Source organism: Mustela erminea, chromosome 3 (genome assembly GCF_009829155.1).
Source record: "Mustela erminea isolate mMusErm1 chromosome 3, mMusErm1.Pri, whole genome shotgun sequence".
Classification (NCBI taxonomy): Eukaryota; Metazoa; Chordata; class Mammalia; order Carnivora; family Mustelidae; genus Mustela; species Mustela erminea.
In genome coordinates, this window is record NC_045616.1 from 28873405 (window position 1) to 28891485 (window position 18081).

At 42.1% G+C, this 18081-nt stretch overlaps 1 pseudogene; it reads left to right on the forward strand.

Moving 5' to 3' along the window:
- The first annotated feature begins 8842 nt into the window (after nucleotides 1-8842).
- LOC116585567 lies at nucleotides 8843-10151 on the forward strand (annotated as a pseudogene).
- The last annotated feature ends 7930 nt before the right edge of the window (nucleotides 10152-18081 follow it).

The window sequence follows — 18081 nt, forward strand, 5'->3', positions numbered from 1 at the left end:
ATGTGAATAGTTGTCATTTATGCTGTTGTTGGCAAAACACTGGGCAATTCATGTAGCCTAAATATTGTCGCACGAACACGACTGGTGTTATCTGGAACAGTGGACACTACTGTTGACAGTTTACTTATTATTTTTTTACCATGTTTAGGAAAAAGAGAACTCCTAAATTGGACAAAACTAGGATGGTGCATTGTGCTTCTCTGTAGAAAGATCGTATTCACAGTGGTAGGACTAAGTATGTATAGTATTCCCTAGTACTGTACAATGCACGGAACTCATTCTCCATCATTTCAAAATATTTACAACACTCTTGGGAGTTAGGTATTAGCACTGCCCCACATTTACGAATGAGGAAATTTCCTCCGTAAGATGAAATGATGTGCTCCAATATATTCAGCTAATATAGAATAGGGAGCCAGGATGTACGCTCAAGTCTTCACCTGTTTCAACTTCAAACTCCCTATGGTCACATTTCAAACCTTAAGCACAGCACAAATAAGTGAAGTTTCTCTATTTAATAATGATGGTGCTGGGGCGCCTGGGTGGCTCAGTGGGTTAAGCCTCTGCCTTCGGCTCAGGTCATGATCCCAGGGTCCTGGGATCAAGCCCCTCATCGGGCTCTCTGCTCCGCAGGGAGCCTGCTTCCCCCTCACTCTCTGCCTGTCTCTCTGCCTACTTGTGATCTCTGTCAAATAAATAAATAAAATCTTTAAAAAAATAATTATGGTGCTAATGTAATTTAGATAGTAACAACAGCCAGTCTATGGACGCATCTCTATTGGAATGTAAGCTCTGTGTATTTCTAGTGCCTAGAAGAGTGTCTGTCCCTTAATGGGCCCTCAAATATACCTTTTTTGTTTGATTGGTTTTGTTGTTTCAAATTTTTACTTAAATTCTTGTTAGTTAACATACAGTGTAATATTGGTTTTGGTAGAATTTAGTGATTCATCATTTACATCCAACACGCACAAATAGAACTTGACAAATCAAAGAACAATACACCATATTTTCAAAGACATCTCACAAATGTTATTTCTTTGGTCGTGATAGCAATCTCCAAGTTTTCTGACTCTGGCTCCAATATTCCTTTTATTACTCCCCATTGCATACAAATAAAAGTTAAAAGACTACTTTAAAAGTCAATGCTGAGAGATTAAAAATAGGATATATTAGTTCATGAAGACCAGTCCCAAGCTAGGAATGCAGCTGATCTTACCTTAAAGATGACATGTATTCACGTGAAGAGGTTGGCTTCTCTGCTGATGGAAGGTGTTGAAGGTTATGCAGGGAAATTCATCTTTGAGGAATACACACATCTATCAAGATTAAAAATAAAGAAATCACTGCCTACAAATTCTGAAATGTGGGGAAAATTGACTTCCCTTCATAAGGCAAGGCAGGGTTCAAACTCATCTGTTAGAGCTATAAAATGTATTTCTTTAATATTATCCTGGCTTTTACATTTATTATGGGGAATCATAAAGTAATTAATCAATTTTAAAAATTAGCAAGGATGTTGTTTTGAGACAGAAACATAACAAGACCCTGGGCTCTGAGAGTCACCCCTCAAGGGGTCTTATGTTTGTGAGAGGAGATGCTAAGTGAGATGGAGTTCTGCTTCACTTTCTTTAACAGAGAAATCGGGTAAAGGATTCTGTGGTCACAAGTTTAAAAACCCACTTCTGATGGGGCACCTGGGTGGGTCAGTCGGTTAAGCATCTGCCTTCGGCTCAGGTCATGATCCCAGGGTCCTGGGATGGAGCCCCACATCTGGCTCCTTACTCAGTGGGGAGTCTGCTTCTCCCTCTTGCTCTGCCTGCTGTTCCCCCTGCTTGTGCTCTTTCTGTGTCATAAATAAAATCTTAAAAAAAAAAAAAGAAGAGTCTGCTTTAAAAAAAAAAAAGCAAACCCACTTCTATCTATCTATCTATCTATCTATCTATCTATCTGTGAGAGAGCAAGAGAGAGCAAGAGAGAGCACGTGGTGGTGTGGGAGGGCAGGGGAGGTGGGAAAGGGACAAACAGACTCTGCACTGAACATGGGGTCATCTCCCGGCCGGATCTTATGACCCAAGGATCATGACCTGAGCCCAAAGCGTCAGATGCCAAACCAACTGAGCCATCCAGGCACCCCAAACCCAGTTCTTTAAAGTATAACACCACTCACTTTGTATTATTTAGAAGGGCCTGATTCATTTCTTGCTCTCCATCCTGATGCAATGTTCAACCAAAGGTAGAGTAAGGTGTATTTATTTACTTATTTGTTTCATAACCTCTATACCCAACTCAGGGCTCGAACTCACCACCCCTAGATGGAGGGTGGCCTGCTCTACTGCCTGAGCCACCCAGGCACCCCGATAAGGTATTTTTCATAGAAAGTTTGCTTATCTGGCTATCTCAGCTTCCTGGAACTCAAGAAGCAGCCAGGAAGGCTCACAATTAGCATAGGACTTGTTAATACCACAATAACCTCCTCTAGACCATTTAAGCTGTTTACTCACAGGCAAATCCTGGGTCCTTGGTCAAGTGGCAACCGGGAATTCTAAGATCCTCGCTCCCTAGGCTCCCCAGGCCCTACCGTAGGACAACACCCAAGGGGGCTGGGAGGTACCAGGAGCAGGGTGGGGTGTTAGCTGCAAGTTCTAATGGCCGCAGAACGTAACAGGGAGAGACTGAACGGAAGCTCAGAGCTCCCCCTCACCAGCCCCTCCTACAGGAGGCACCTGTGTATCCTGATCGATCCTCATGCTAAATAAGTTAATAAGCGTCACCTGACTCGCAAGACTGACCTGCAGATAAACAGGTATACTCAGGAGTTTGTGGCAATGATATATTTTAAAAATATTTAAAAACACTCTTGAGGGCACCTGGGTGGCTCAGTGGGTTAAAACCCCTGCTTTTAGCTCAGGTCATGATTCCAGGGTCCTGGGATCGAGCCCCACATGGGGCTCTCTGCTCAGCAGGGAGCCTGTTTCCCTTCCTGCCTCTCTGCCTACTTGTGATCTCTGTCTGTCAAATAAATAATAAATAAAATCTTAAAAAAAAAATAAAATAAAAACACTCTTGAAAAACGGGGGAGGGGGATGCTCTGTTGGTTGAGCGTCTGCCTTCGGCTGGGGTTGTGATCCCAGGGTCCTGGGATCAAAACCCACATGGGGCTCTCTGTTCGGGTGACGGGGCCGTGGTAGGGGACAGTGGCGCTGCTTCTCCCTCTTCTTCTGCCTCTCCCGCCACCTCGTGCTCTCTCTCTCTCTCAAAATAAATACATAAAATCATAAAAAAAAAAAAGAAAAAGAAAAACAGAAGTTCTTATATATTCCTTATGCAGGAACGAAGTCTGAACACATGGAAAAGGGTAGATGTGTTAGGACAGAATGCGGCTGGAAGAAGAATTACTTTTGCCCCTGCTTTTTGACGGAGAATTCCATGAAAGAAATGTGCCAGCGAGAACAAGTTCCTCCAAGTGACATTTCATTTCTTAGCAGCTGGCTGGATTAATGCTTTCTTCTTGTAGCTCCATGCATTACCAGCCCTGGTACTTCAGAAATGAAAAATCATGTACTCAATTCATTCTTTATTGCGTAAATGTTACACAAAGAGAATGGAAATTTGCATTTGGGTCTTTATTCCTGTTAAAATATTGTGCTCTTCATAACAGGTGAAGAAATACTGTAGCACCCCTGTCCTTTAATATTTAGCCTCTATAAAACAGCTTAATGGATTATATGTATAAGGTGAGGAAACATGGAAGTGGAATTACGTTAAATTGTGTGGCCTCCAAAGAGATTCTTAAAATTTTATCACCTTTTCAGGGCATGACTAAAGAGACCCACCTGTAAATCTTCTTAATAGCCCAATCACAGGGGGCCAGAGACATCTTCAAATTATCAGCAGCCCATCTCAACCAAAAGGCGAGTGAGCTGCAAAACTCAGAAGAAAGACAAAATTGAAGGGAATCCACACAGTCAAGAGCTGAGAGACTCCTAAGCAAAGTGCTTGAAAGCAAGTCTGAGTCACAATCTGATCTCTGCTCCTCCAGACAAGAGAAAGGGGTTTCAGCCAAGCCATTCCAAAGACCAAGCTCGGCTTTTCATTTGTGCTGCCTACAAATGTTCCGCCTTTTTAAATATCCCTGCCTCACGAGCCTTAGTACGTGGGTGAAACTCAAGCTTGTTCTTCAGAGAGTAATGTTTTTGCCTTAATTAGAACCTGTTTGAGTTGGGGTGGGTGGGTGTGTTGGGGGGACGCAGTGGGGGGAGGGGAAGCAGGGAGGGTAGAGAAGAGGAGGGAAAATGCTAAGCTGCTTTCTGCTTCCCTGGCATCACCCAGGTTCCTTTTGTGAGATTACCTCTAAGACTCTTCATGCTTTGGAGGAACGTCACTTGAAAAAAAACTAAGTAAAATTAAAATAATTCTGGTTCGTAGACCTGTAAACATAAAATTGTATTGTCACCAATATCTTTGTAAGGTGAAAGAAATTCTGCGAAAGTGTCAGTGTTTTCAACTTAGTGAGACCGCACGGTAGTCTTGGGTCATTTCTTAGGAATATTTGATCAAGGTTTTGCCCTTAACTGCATTTTTGGATAAGATAATTTACGCCCCTGCTTGAAATCCCTTACCAGCCTTGCACAACTTAGGCAAACAGCTGCTGTCTGGTCTCCTGTGTGCTCTCACACTCAGAAGCAGAGCGCGGACTCTGAGAGGGCTGAAAACGCCAGGTCCTAACAGCCTCTTCAAAGTTGAAAGTTTGAATTTCTGCCCTCTGTGTCCATGTGCACTGCTTCTGGAAACTTGCTGAGTTAAACTCAGTCTAACACTCAGAGGAGGGAATTGTCTGTGGCTCAAGAAGAAAAAGGGAAACCCTTGAGGGTTTAATTTAAAGTCATTATGACCCTGGATGACTGCCAATGGAAATTTTTCAGAAAGCCCATCTTTTGCAAGAAAGTAAACTCCCAAATAGTTGCAAGAGGAAAATCTTAAAAAAAAAAAAAATCCCACTAAAAACCAAGTAATTGTTTTAAGCCGTTTGGCTCCCAGGGTTAAGATCTTTGTATTTTCCAAAAATTTTCCTGAAGCAGGATGTAGGGGAATAATAAAATACAAAGAAATGCAATAAAACCAAAACTGAAGGCTTTGTCTTGGGGAAGTCCTTTCACGCAGTGGCCTGGGGCCTGGACCTGGAGAGAAATCACAGCGATGCCACAGAAACCTGATGGAAATGAAACATAGTCTGTGCTTCCTTCCCCTTCTCTTTCTCTTGCCTCTCTGGGAATTCAGTTAGTCAGAAACTGAACACTGCTCCTTCTTGAATAGCCAAGTGAGCGTGCTTTCTAAATCAGCTGGGGAGCAGGAAAGCAAAATAGGAATGTGTAGAATTATTAATGTGTTGGTCAAAGGAGTGAGGGGATGCCTCAGATGAACTTAGAAACTATTCGTTAAAAAAAGAAAGTAAAAGCCTCTTTCATAGATCTGAGGTATACGGTTGCCGAAAGGCAAAATAATTTCTGAGGACTCTTTGCTAAATACATTATTTAAGTTTTTAATATTCAGGGATCAAGGGGAAGATGGAGTTGGCATGGGTGGCACAGTGGGTTTCTTGTTGTTATTGTTTACTTGTGATTGTGTTGCTCATTTTGTTTGTTTGTGGCTTTTTTGTTTTTGAAGGCCTTTGACAGGTTATGCATTTCCTGGGGGACTGTTCCCCACTGTCTTATATATATATATAACCATATTCATACACTCAGAAGACTTTCAGTTAGCAATGTTAGAAAAAGCCTGTTGTTAGACCATTATGATAAAAGCTGTCTTTTTTATGAGTGCCCACAACATGTCAAAAACTTAACATTCATGGGGCGCCTGGGTGGCTCCGTGGGTTGAGCCTCTGCCTTTGGCTCGGGTCATGATCTCAGGGTCCTGGGATCAAGCCCCGCATCGGGCTCTCTGCTCAGCGGGGAGCCTGCTTCCGCCCTCTCTCTCTGCCTACCTCTCTGCCTACTTGCGATCTCTGGCAAATAAAGAAATAAATCTTTAAAAACAAAAACAAATTTAACATTCATCATTGACCTCCACAGCCATTGCAAAAGATAGATATTATTATCCCACTTTGAAAGAGGAGGAGCCTATTAAGTGGTAATGCTGAGAGGGGGGATCCCAGGCAAGTCAGGAGCCAACAATTCCCTCTTAAGCCCTGTGTTCTGATTCAGAAATAACGTGACCTACCAACTTTTGAGTGCATGCCCTTTCAAATAATACACAGGATAAATGACATCTATACCTTGTTAAGTTCAGATAAAGAAGAGCGCAGCAGCCTTGGACTTCAACTGAGATTCACAACAGAAAGAATGATGCAGTTGTTCTGCATAAGATCAGAAACTAGAGAGAACATATTTTTCTCTTTTTCTTTTGGGTAATATTGCCCCAGGGTCCAAAGTGGTCAACTGTTGTCATAATTCATTTGGCAATCCTGTCAAAGATAGCTCCGTTGTTGAGTCTAACAAAATATTTTTTAACAGTCAGGGTACATATTTGATTTGGATCCAGGGACAAATGGCTCTCCAAAGGCTTCCTGGCAGGTTGATGACGCGATGCATCAACTGGAAAGATCAGGACTTAACAGTCCTGAGCCGTGGAGTACACTTAAAAAGCTCACATACGTTCTCAGATATCATAGCATGGAAAAAATTTCATTACCTTTGACTCAATGATATTCAGAATATGTGATACATCAGTCTTTCTGCATTGGGTTTTACTCAGGGTCCAAGATGGTGGTCTTCTTTTAACACATAAAAAGCTTAACTTGAAATACGGGTCATTTATTTGGGGCTTTGCGTGAAAGGGCATATATTCAAGCATGTTGTGGTATATAATAGCTTATAATTTAACCAAGGAGGAAGTTACAGTCGCGCATCATTTAACCACAATCACTAAAAATGGAGATGTTACACGTAAGTGCATTTTCCTGCACACCTTAAGAGTACTTTTTTTTTCTTTTAAAGAGTACTCTCAAAATTATAAAACATACACTTATTTTAATTCATTCAGGCTTGATTTAAACAGGATCATCACCACAATTTCACTCCTGATGACTTACAGTTTTTGTATTATTAGCTTTCTTATTTGCAAAACTTTAAAAAGAGCACTAAAGAAAATCTCATGGATTTGTTTCTTGGTCTCCATTCAACTTCCAGCACTGCACAGAGAGAGGTGCTGTTTTTGCTTTACTTTCTTGACAGGTGTAATACCTTCTTCTTTTTTCTTCTTCTCTTTCTCCTTTTTCTTCTTCCTCCTCCTTTGGCCCATTTTTAAAATCAGACGTTTGTTTTCTTATTGTTGAGGTTTAAGAGTTCTTGATGTTTCAGATAACCGCCCTTTATCTGATATGTATTTTGCAAATATTTTCCAAAAATTTTGCAAATTTTGGCAAATATTTTCCAATCTGTGGCTTGTCATGTCATTTTCTTGACATCTTTTGCAGAGCAGAAGTTTGTAATTCTAGTAAATCTTGACATCAATAGTGTCAATCCTCCAACTTTGTTCTTTTCCTTCAATATTGTGTTGAACATTCTGGGTCTTTTGTCTAGTCATAAAATTTTAGACTCAGTTTGTTGATATCCATAAAATAAATGGCTGGGATTTTGATTAGGGTTGCACTGAATCTGTAGATCAAGTTGAAAGTACTGATATCTTGACAATATTGAGTCTTCCTATCCATGAACATGGACTCTCTCTCCATTTATTTAGTTCTTTGATTTTGCTCATCAGAGTTTTAAAGTTTTTCCCATTTAGGTCTTGCACATATTTTGTTAGATTTCACCTAGTATTTCATTTTCAGGGGTGATAATGTAAGTGATATGTGTTTTTAATTTCAAATTCTGCTTTTTCATTACCAGTGCATAGGAAAGTGATTGACTTTTATATATTAGACTTTGTATCCTACAACCTTACTGTAATTACTTTTTAGTTCTAGGAATGTTTTGTCAATTATTTTGGATTTTCCCATAGCTCTTGTCTTCTGCAAACATAGAGTTTTATGGGTTCTCTCCTTATTTGATTAATTGAAGAGGTTCCCACTAGCTGATATGGGCTTTTACAGGATAATAACCAAAATGGGTTAAAGCACATCAAGTATGTTTAAACCCAGAAGTGCATAATGATCTTAAATAACAACAACAACAAAAAAACCCCTCATTGTTCTACATGAGAAGATGCTAGAAAAATGATTCATTATTTTTTAAAACTTACAAATACATGGAAAGTTTCAAGCATTTATCTTGCTTTTCCCATATTTCCATACTGCAGGGTAACCAAATAGTTTGCAAGCAGTTATTATTTATAGAAGTACTGTAGCTAGTACTATAGAAGTACTAGAGAAGAAGTTATATTAAAAATATCATAGCACTATTTTGCAATCCCTTTTGAAATAATGGATCTAGAAAATGATTATCAGTGGCTGCTAACAACTCAAAAGGACAAACAACCAGACGTAATATTCTTCCTAATGGAAGTGCACAATACTACCTAAGACTCCTTCTTACCAAAAATTAGTACTTAACATGACCAAACTTGTAGATCTAACTATAAGAAATATGGAGGACAGAAAAATACCCTAAGTATCATTATAAGGATCCAATTAACGAAGTCCAGACTGAGAATCTCTGTGAGACAAATGATCTACTCCCCACTACCGCTCCCCCCCCCCCCCCAAATAAGTTGAAGGACAGAAAAAGACAGAGGGAAAATCTCTAGGTTAAAATCCACTAAAGAGACATTTCAACAATTAAATTTTGGGACCTCATTTTGATGCTTTAAAAAAAATTTTTTTAGCTTTCTCTGCAGAATCACCATGGCAGCTGGCACCGTGTTCATGTACCCTGAAACCTGGAGGACCTTCAAGGCTCTCATTGTTGCTCAGTCCAGAGGGGCTCAGGTCTGTGTGCTCTCTACAATACCCGACTTCCACTTCAGCCAAACCAAACGCAGCCCTGAATTTCTCTGTAAATGTCCTGCTGGCAAGCTTCCAGCATTTGAGGGCGATGATGGATTCTGTGTGTTTGACAGTGATGCCATTGCCTACTATGTGAGCAATGAGGAGCTGTGGGGAAGTTCTCCAGAGGCAACAGCCCAGGAGGTACAGCGTGTGAGCTTGGCTGATAGCGATATAGTGCCGCCCGCCAGCAGCCGGGTGGGCCCCACCTCAGGCATCAGGCACCACAACAAGCAGGCCGCAGAGAATGCAAAGGAGGAAGTGAAGCAACTTCTGGGGTTACTGGATGCTCCCCTGAAGACAAGGCCTCTCCTGGTGGTCACCTGTGTTGACACTGGCTGACATCACGATTGTCTGCACCCTGCTGTGGCTCTAGAAACAGGTCCTGGAGCCTTCTCTCTGCCAGGCCTTCCCCAATACCAACTGCTGCTTCCTCACCTGCGTTGACCAACCCCAGTTCAGGGCTGTCTTGGGGGAGGTGAAACTCTGTGAAAAGATGGCCCAGTCTGTTGCTAAAAAAGTTTGCAGAGAGCCAGCCTGAAAAGGACATATCCCGGAGAAAGAAAGGAAGAGAAGAGAAGACGCTTCTCTTCTCAGGAAGAGAAGCCAGGCTGAGCAGAAAGAAGAGAAAAAGGCTGCTGCCTCTGATCCTGAGAAGGTGGATGGATGTGACCAGGCACTGGCTGCTGAACCAAAGACCGAGGACCCCTTTGCTGACCTGCCCAAGAGTACCTTTGTGTTAAGAATTTAAGCACAAGGACTCCAATGAGGACACTCTCTCTGTGGTACTGCCCTATTTTGGGGAGCACTTTGATAAGGATGGCTGGTCTCTGCGGTACGCTGAGATCAGCTACCCTGAAGACCTCACCCAGACCTTTATGAGTTGCAACTTTTTCACTAGAATGTTCCAGTGGTTGGACACGCTGGGGAAGAATGCCTTTGCCAGTGTCATCCTCTTTGGAACTAACAATAGCAGCTCCCTTTCTGGAGTCGGGGTCATCCAAAGAAAGCCAGGAGCTTGCGTTTCCGCCAAGTCCAGTCACATACGTGGCGGAAACCGGATCCTAGCAGTGAGGAGACCCAGACGCTGGTTTAGGAGTACTTTTCCTGGAAGGGGGCCTTGCAGCACGTGGGCAAAACCTTCAGTCAGGGCAAGATCTTCAAGTGAACTGCTCTTGCCACCACCAGCTGCCTTTACCTGTCCTTCAGGTAGATGGAGGTCATTAAAGAAACAGAATATTGAAAAAAAATTTTCTAATTTACTTAAAAAAATTTTCTTAAGGTAACTTCTATACCCAATGTAGGGCTCAGACTCATGACCCCAAGATCAAGAGTTGCATGCTCTACCAACTGAGCCAGACAGGTGCCCCTAAAAATCTTTTTTTTAAAAAATGCTATAGTCAAGGGGTGCCTGGGTGGCTCAGTGGGTTAAGCCTCTGCCTTCAGCTCAGGTCATGATCCCAGGGTCCTGGGAATGAGCCCCGCATTGGGCTCTCTGCCTGGCAGGGGGCCTGCTTCTCCCTCTCTATCTGCCTGCCTCTCTGCCTACTTCTGCCTACTTGTGATTTTTCTCTGTCAAATAAATAAATAAACCTTTTAAAAAAATGCTATAGTCAAGAATATTTGGACACTAGATATTTAAAAATATTATCGAGTTATTATTGCTTCTAGTATCTAATGTTATTGTGACTTTTCAAGATTTTATTTTTATTTATTTGAGAGTGAGAGAGAGAGAGAGCACAAGAAGGGGAGGGTCAGAGGGAGAAGCAGACTCCCGCTGAGCAGGGAGCCAGATGCAGGACTGGATCCTGAGACTCCAGGATCATGACCTGAGCTGAAGGCAGCTGCTTAACCAACTGAGCCATCCAAGTGCCCCTGTTATTGTGACTTTTAAAAAACAAAGTAGATCTAATCTTTTACAGATACACTGTGAAATATTTAAGGATATAATGATATGAGTCTGGGATTTGTTTCACAGTAACCCAGTAGGTGAGGCAGAATTTAATAAATCAAAGTTCATAATTGCTGAAAGCAGATGATAGGTACGTGGGACTTACTATATCATTCTTTCTGCTTTTGCATAGGTTTGAAATTCCCATAATAAAATGTTAACAAAAGCAACAGCAACAAACCCCTACGGCCTAGATACATTAAGTTACTCACCCAACGACATGTATGTAATTAGGGACGGTTCTAATCTGCTACTGGACTCTTGACTTCCAACCAAATTCTCTTTCCCTTATAACAAGCTGTTTAGCAGAGAGGCCAGGCTTCTGGGGTACCAGATATTTGCCCAAAGCTTGGTAAGCCAATGGGTGAACCAGGGAATATGCTTTGGTTCTATCAAATACTCATGCAAGCCGCTCATCAGTAAGCAGCCAAGTGGCAAATTGGGCTTGACTGGGAACGCAGAGCAGCTGCTGACTTTTGAAGTATTGCCCAGAGTTCTTGGCTCTTCCCCCATTTGGTCTTTCAGGGAGCCATTTCAAAAGTAGACCGGCCTTCAAGTGCCCAAACAAACATAGCTGAAAGGAGGCTTCGTCTGTACCTAGACCTTTCTTGATTGCTTCACAAAAATTAGATTTTGCTGGGAGCTGTCTATACAGTCAGATGAAAATGGAGTCTAGCAACAGTAGCTGAGGCGACAGGGCCTGGGCACTAAGGATTAGAGGACAGACTGGAATGTTGCTTCCACGGTAATAAAGATGGTTGTTTCATGAGACACTAAAACACAGTCACCACTGTTGTTGGTCCATGTTGTTAGGGTACTCAGGCTGGTGAGTAATTTTTGGGGAAACGGGGAACAAACGAAGATCATACTGGAAACCAGAAAGATGATAAAGGGATGGCAGCAACATTATAAAGCCAGGGAAGGGCATGTACATCCTCCAGAGGAGGCAAATATGAAGCCAGCATTTAAAGGCAGCTAGGTAAGCAGACATCTCCGGCCATTATACAACATCCTTATTTTGGGGTTTCATTACCATGTACTCAGAGGTGGACGATCTACTTGGAAGTCATTTAGGGAAACAAAGTCAGCAGGAAATTCTTCTGTTGTCAATTCTAATACTTTCTTTTTTCCACAATCAATATTCAACACAAGTATAATTCTGGTAGTTGTTCCTAGGGGACATCTGTTGCTTTCCTTTGCCCATTCCCTTCTAACGGCACCCCATACTCCCTCATCATGTGTACCATCGAGGCACTTGTTAATCAAATGGACATCTGACCCAAGTTTTTTTAACCTGATTCTTTTTAGGAGAAGCTTGGCTTTGGAGGCTGGGATTTATACCAACAGTGACATCCTAATGAGAATGGCTTTTGGGGCATGTGCTGTGGAGTCCTAAAACCTATTTACTCTTCATCCTACCCTTTCCACGACCAGCAGCTTGTCTTCAATTCTATGATTTGTCCTTTTCATCTAACAAACTCCCTTTTTGCTTAAGTCAGAACTTGTTTCTATTGCCTACAGTCTAGCCTAAATGATACATTGTCGACCTATGATAGGCAGCTACTAAAAGAGAACATATCAAAGACAGTGAGTATTCATTTGGTATGGGGAAGGGCAGTACTTTGAGCCACATTTAACTCACATTATTATTATATACTAAAATTAAATCTATGCTGCTCGACTTGTTCTTGGAGAAAAATCAACTGAGTACTGAAATGTTGGCATATTTTTGGTTTTCCTTTTCTCCTGAAAAAAATCATTAAAAAGTCATGGTATTTTTATAAGCCCACAGTGTAATAGACTGATATCACATTCATGTTTTTATTTGTATAAAAACAAATTTTCCCTCTGAAGAGTAGTCACACAGTAGACAGCAGTATAAATCTGATCTAGAACACAGTCTTTAATTCAAAGAAAATTCACGATGGTCAGAATTCACAAACTGCCTCAATTTTTTTCTTCTATACTTTCAAAGGACTTGATTATAAAGTTTGCAAAATTTATCCCAGAAAAAAAATTACTTATCATGTGATAAATAAAATGTAGATGTAGGAGATGAAAATTCCTTTTGATTTAATACCCACTAGACTATGGGATGAATCAAGACCATTTTTTGTAAACTCCAAGAAAGTGGAATGGGCGTTTTACCTGTTGCTTTTCTTTTCCTTCCTTCCTTTTTTTTTTTTTTTTTTTTTTTTTTAAAGATGTTATTTCTCCCTTTGAGAGAGAGAGAGAGCACAACCAGAGTAGGGGTAGAGGAAGAAGCAGACTCCCCACTGAGCAAAGAGGTTGGTGTGGGACTCAATCCCAGGATCCTGGGATCATGACCTGAGCCGAAGGCAGGTGCTTAACCAACTGAACCACCCATGTGGCCTTTACCTGCTGCTTTTCTTATGTACAAGCCTTCCATATACGTAGGTCATACACAAGCACTTGAAGGTCATTGGTCATCTTTAGCCCCCGGGTAGGTGGTAGAACTCTGGATCTTTCCCTTTTCCTAGGTTCATTCATGAAGATCCATTCTGGCTCCTTGGTATGTACTGATTTCTGTTCCCCCCAAATTCCCATGTTGAACCCCTAATTCCCAAAGTAGCTAGATTGGAAGATAGGGCTTTTAAGGAAGGAGTTAAGGTTAATGGAAGTGATATGGGTGGGGCCCTGATCCAATGGGACTGGCGTCCTTTTAAGAACAGGAAGAGACACTAGAACTTACTCAGTGTTTGTGCACATACAGAGGAAAGGTGTGTGAAGACACAGCAAGAAGGCAAGAAGGCTGCCATGTACAAGTTAGGAAGAAAGGACTCACCGGACGTCAATCCTGCTAACACCTTAATCTTGGACCTCTGGCCTCCAGATCTGTCAAAAAACAAATTTCAGTTGTTTAAGCCAGCCAGTCTGTGGTATTTCAGTAAGGTAGCCCTAGGAGACTAAACATACTTCCTGTTTTCCAACAATTTAATTTATGTCAATACAAATATCTCTGGGTCCTAACAGCCTATGATTCTTAGGCAAGGTCAAATTGACATTTTTACCAACAACCCAACTTGACAGAATCTCAACTGCTTCCCTTTCTTGCTTCCTTCCTTTCTTTTTCTCTCTCTAAGATTTTAATTGTTTATTTTGAGGGAGAGAGAGAGAGAGAAAGAGCATGAATGCAGGTGAGGGGAGGAGCAGAGAGGGAGGGAGGGTCAGAGGGAGAGACTCTCCAGGAGATGTTTCACTAAGTGTGAAGCCCAACATGGGGCTCAATACCACAACCCTGAGATCACGACCTGAGTTGAAACCAAGAGTCAGATGCTCAACAGAATGAGCCACCCAGGCCTCTCCTTCCATTTATTTATACCACTACCTGCCATTATCTGTTCTGCTGTACCTAAATTCCCATGTTGCTCAGACTGACCCCAGGGATAGCACTGTCCCAGCACAACATCCCTACTGTGCTCAGACCACCTGAATCATCGTGCTGCTGCCTGCTTTTAACTTCTAACACTCTAGGAACTCTGGTCCCTGTGTTTGACATTCTTACATACTTTGGGATCTACAAGAGGTTTAGTGACTTAACAAGTCTTACTTTCGTAATCCACAGCTACATATAGCCTTCTTTTGCCCCACACATACAGGGAATTTCTGAGAGTTAGGTCAGGGTAGATTCAAGTTCAATTTCACTCTGTGCTTGGGTCCATGGTGCCCCCTTTCTTTGGACCTGTTTTTGCAACTGGTCCACGCTGCAGAACTTCTTTCTCATTATGGTGTTTCTTCTAAGGCCTTCCATGGTTTCTTCTGCAGTTTGGCACCATTGCTCATGCTCATCAGCACATACCTGAATCCAGACTGCAAATAGGGTTCCAGATGTTTTCCTTGAGTCTGCCAAGACCCATGCAAGTCACAGGGGGATGGGGAGTAAGGGTTGCCTAAATACAAGTTACCATATTCCAAGCCCCATCTCCAGCCAGGTGTTTTGCACCATCCCTGTGGGAGTTTTACCCATTCGACTTTTTATGTCTTACTCCATTTCAGCTCAACTCTTAAGACAGAATCTGTGATAAACAGATGAGTAAGAGACTCAGGTGAGCAAGGAAGATGCACTGTCTCAGCTCAAAGAATTTTCTCGAGGGTCTTCAAGGCTCTCCTGCTTTTTGTGTATTCCCACCGGCCACCCATCCTGCAATGTCTTTCATTGACCCAACTCGAGCTTCTTAGCACTCCAGTACCACCCAAACTTTCTCCTCTTTTACTTTTGAAAGCTGCTTTTCCCTGCGAACAGTGATAGCCTGTGTCCCTTTTTTCCTTCCTTCTCTTCATCTGACCAAACAACAGTGCAGAGTGGAATCTTGGTCCCTCTTCAGTTTGTTCAGACACCAGATCCAGGGCCCAAGTGCACTACTTCCACTCCACATCCTTACATGGAACCAGTTACTTTTCCAGAAGAAAAAAATGCTGTTGTGCACAACTGTAGACCTCACACAGGTGTCTTGCTTTTTTAGGTTAAAACCTAAAGGATATGGTTACTTAACAACCATCATTCCTTATCTGACATTCCTTTCCTTTTCAGAGAACCGATACATCACTGAAGAGAGTTGACAGATAAACCTGAGGTTACTAAAAGGAGTGTCGCAGTTGACATTGGCTAAGTCTTTGGAATCAGATACGAAGAGGTTATCAAGACGGTGAATAGTCAATCAATAACTTTCAAAGAAGCATAAGCAAGAAAAAGTAATAGCCAGGGTGTTCCCTAAGTAAACAGGAGGAGAGAGGAGACTCTTTTTGAGCGAATTTGTTACAAAGTCACTGAAGTGAGAAATTTTGGTGTGGAAAACAAATGTTTTCTCTTCATTACTTCATTATGCCTGCTACTTCACAAAGTAGTGCATCTCGTTGTTAATTTGTTGATGTTAAATTAGCACGTATATGTCTTTTGTTTGTAACTTCAACAGAAACGATTATCAGTTGGAATTTTAGGTCACTGTTACTTGAACTGCATGATTATACTCAGGAATATTTTGCCTTAAAACTCTGGTCTTAATAGTTGTCCTACTCTTGCCCCTTGTTTTTCTCCCAATTTGGAATTGCTCAGTTGTTGTGTTTTGACCACACAAAGAACTTGTATAAATTGAATAAATTTGTAAAGTCCAGGGACGCCTGGGTGGCTCAGATGGTTAAGCGTCTGCCTTTGGCTCAGGTCATGATGCTGGGGGTGGGGGGGGGTGTTTCCTGGGATTGAGCTCAGCGGGGAATCTGCTTCTGCCTCTACCCCTGCTTGTGCTCCCTCTGTCTCTCTCTCTACCAAATGAATAAATAAATTAAAAAAAATTTTTTTTTTAATTTGTAAAGTCAAAAGAGCACTTTCCAAAGTCAATTCTAGATTTCTCCCTATTAAAACAGAAAAATTTTTTGAAATATAACTCTTCAGAGTTTGATTCAGAAAAGAATCCCATGGCTTTCTTCAGAGAGACACACCACATCATGACCAATCTCTTCATCAAGGTAGCCACTTAACCATGACCCCACTGAGTGCCCGCAGTAACGTGCAGGATTATTTTAACTCCTGGTCTTCAGGATAAATTTATATTTTGTAGACACAGGGAGAGTCACTTTCCTATCCATCTGTTCCCTAAACTTAACGTCTTCTCCGTCCCCCTTTAAATACCTATGCTCAGTTTTCTAGGGTCATTCTACCAATGCTTCGTTTCTGTAGGTAAAAGTGATTTTCATAGAGGGCGATGGCACAAAAACTAATGGATGAATTACTATAGAACAGGCCTCCTTAACTCTGCTCAGGTTAACAACTGATTCGTCCTCCCGAGGAGTTTAAATCCCTGCTGCCACCTCTCAACCCAGGACAGCAGGGCCAAATCAACATGGGGGGAGGGGAGGGCAGCATGCAAACACCCTATCAGCGCGTTTTAAAACACCAAACAGGCAACATGTTGCCTAACATGTCTGCAAAGGATGTGGGGTGTTTCTCAGAAACTGAAGCAGGAACACCACAGCCACAAAACAAAACAAACAAAACACCAGGAGCGGCTTTTGTTCCTGTCTGCGATGTTCAGTATTTTTTCATTTTGATAAAGGGAACGTATATTACTCTCACGGTCACAAACGTTGAAATCTTTAACACTACGCCAGAGAACAAAAGCGACAACCTCCCGAGGAAAGCTGTAATCCCGTGCTCAAAGCTCCCTGCAATCCCATTTTTTCTTTTCTTGGGATTTTTGGAAGTTGTTAGGAAGGGTAGTAAATGCAAGATTCCAGGAAGAGGAGTATTGCATTATTCGTTTAAACAAGGAAACGAACTGGCACGGGACGGAGGTAGGATGGAGTGTTCACGGGGACCATCGCTTCCTGATGGGGACCACGGGCTGAGCCCCTGAGCCCAGACCCCAGACAGGACGTCAAGGCCGGTGGGGGTTAGGGAAGGAGGATTCGAGACAGAACTCGGAGAGTGGCTGGCAGGTTTGTTTAGAAAGCAGCAGGGATTATCTGATAAACTAGGGTAAACGGCTTGTCATTTTTATAATGTAAATGAAACCAGGGGTGAGGCGAAAAGCTCACTTCCTCTCACTGGACCGATAGAGCCAAATGATTATTTTTAGATTCATTTACAGAAGAAAGCGAACATTTTATTCCCCGTCTCCAACACTGACCAACTCATCCTAACCTCCAGGAATGTTTATTGGGGCCGCGTGAAGGGAAAGTGTGCAGGAAGAGCCCGGGGAGGGGCAGAACGCATTAATCCCCCGGTTTTGCCTTCAGGCTTCTGACGGGGCGAACCGAGCGTTTGAAGTCGGTGACGGAATGAGGATTTATACAGAAGTGAGAACGGCTTGGTTCTCTCCAGGCCAGGAAACTTCTGCATCTCAAATTTACGATTTCAGAATGATTTTGCTTTCCATTTACCCACAAGGACATGACCCAAAGGGTACTTAATTTTTAAATGGACATACAAATAATTGAAAACCAAACAAGCTCTTAATCACCACCACAACAAAAAAACTTATTTAAAATCCCTAGAAGGCTTCTAGTGAGAGAGCAGCGTGTGACTGACGTGGTAAATTAGGCCTGCTGGAGAAAAATCAAGACAAAATATGGATTCACTGTTTTTTTTGAAAGGCAGCCATCTTTCCAAGAGAATGTGTACACCATGTTT